The sequence below is a fragment of the Triticum urartu genome, chromosome 6A (assembly GCF_056163025.1).
Source record: "Triticum urartu cultivar PI428250 chromosome 6A, HENAU_Tu73, whole genome shotgun sequence".
Lineage (NCBI taxonomy): Eukaryota > Viridiplantae > Streptophyta > Magnoliopsida > Poales > Poaceae > Triticum > Triticum urartu.
In genome coordinates, this window is record NC_141878.1 from 192647828 (window position 1) to 192650116 (window position 2289).

Genomic DNA, 2289 nt, shown 5'->3' on the forward strand with positions numbered 1-2289 from the left:
ATGTTATGTAAAATGGGAGGAGCTCAATGGCCCATTTGGCAATCCGGCCCGTAGCGTCGCGATTGTTGATAATATCATTAAGTGGCACTTCTGAGGCGACTGTAATCGAACACTCTTGAAAGTAGTGTCGCAGTTTCCGCGATGCCATGAATACCGCATATGCTATTTTTTGGTAATGCGGGTACCGTGATTTGCATAGAGTGAGGACAGTGGATACATAGTATAGCGGCTTTTGAAGAGGGAATTTGTGTCCGTCCGCTTCCCGTTCGACAACGAGCACCGTGCTTACAACTTGATGAGTTGCCGCAATGTACAACATCATTGGTTCGCCGATGTTTGGTGCGGCTAGGATCGGGTTGGTTGCTAGAATGGTCTTTATTTCTTCCAATCCGGCTGTGGCCGCGTCCGTCCACTCGAAGTGTTCGGTGCGCCGAAGGAGGCGATAAAGGGGTAAAGCCTTTTCTCCCAAGCGGGAGATGAAGCGGCTTAGAGCCGCCACGCATCCAATTAGCTTTTGGATTTGTTTGAGGTCTGTTGGGGTAGCCAACTGTGACAATGCTCGGATTTTGGCCGGATTAGCTTCAATACCTCTACTAGAGACAATGAATCCCAGGAGCTTTTCGGCTGGTACACTGAAAACGCATTTTTCCAGATTGAGCTTGACATCATATGTTCGGAGGTTGTCGAATGTGAGCCTCAAGTCGTCTATCAAAGAGTCAACGTGTTTGGTTTTGATGACCACATCGTCTATGTATGCCTCTACTGTTTTGCCGATTTGTTTCTCCAGACATGTCTGAATCATGCGCTGATATGTTGCGCCGGCGTTTTTGAGCCCAAAAGGCATTGTGTTAAAATAGAAGGGACCGTATGGTGTGATGAATGCCGTTGCGGCTTGGTCGGACTCCGCCATCTTGGTTTGGTGGTAACCGGAGTATGTGTCGAGGAAACACAATGACTCATGTCCTGCAGTAGCATCAATGATTTGATCGATGCATGGGAGGGGGAAGGGATCCTTTGGGCAAGCTTTATTGAGGTCTTTGAAGTCGACACAAAGGTGCCAAGATTTATCCTTCTTTGGTACCATCACCAGGTTTGCTAGCCAGTCTGGGTGTTTTATTTCTTTGATGAATCCGGTCTCCAATAACTTGGCTAGTTCCTCTCCCATGGCCTGTCTCTTAGGTTCAGAGAAACGCCGAAGAGCTTGCTTGACCAGCTTGAATCCCTTTAGGATATTGAGGCTATGCTCGGCCAGCCTGCGTGGGATTCCTGGCATGTCTGAGGGATGCCAGGCGAATATGTCCCAGTTCTCGCGCAGGAACTCTCGTAGTGTGGCGTCCACAGCGAGGCTTAGTTGTGCCCCGATGGAGGCTGTTTTTGTAGGGTCTGTTGGGTGGACTTGGAATTTGACTATTTCATCCGCTGGTTTAAAAGAGGTGGACTTGGATCTCTTGTCGAGTATCACGTCGTCCCTATCCACCATGGAGCGTAGCGTAGTTAATTCCTCATCCGAGAGGGCTTCGGATAGTGCCTCGAGGGCCAATGCGACTGTTTTGTTTTCGGCACAGAGTGATGTGTCCGGATCGCTGGCGAGAGTGATGATTCCGTTGGGCCCGGGCATTTTGAGCTTCATGTACCCGTAATGGGGTACGGCTTGGAAGATTGTGAATGCCTCCCATCCTAAAAGAGCGTGATAACCACTGCTGAACGGGGCCACTTGGAATGTAATTTCTTCGGACCTGTAATTATCCGGCGTGCCGAATACCACATCTAGTGTGATTTTACCAGCATAGCGTGCTTCCCGACTGGGGATAATTCCTCTAAAGGTTGTGCTACTTTGCTCGATGCGGTTCTAGTATATTTCCATCTTTTGAAGGGTTTCTTCATAGATGAGGTTTAATCCGCTGCCGCCGTCCATGAGTACTTTGGTGAGTCGAAAGCCGTCCACGATTGGACTGAGGACCAGTGCGGCTGGTGCTCGGGCTGTTCGGAATTTGGGTTCATCACTGGCATTGAAGGTAATAGCCGTGTCACTCCATGGATTTGTTGCTGCTATGTGGCAGATTTCGGCCATGCTGCGGAGTGTTCGCTTGCACCTGTTATTTGATGCAAAGGTCTCGAACACTGTTAAAACCGTATTGTTATCCACTGGATGGTGCTCCGTGGTATGTGGGATAAGAAGATCCTCACCACTTTTGGCCACCTGTCGGAGTATCCAACATGCTCTAAGGCTGTGCGTTGGTATTGTATCCGCTATACTATGAATTTTGCAGGGTCCGTTGAGCCATCCTT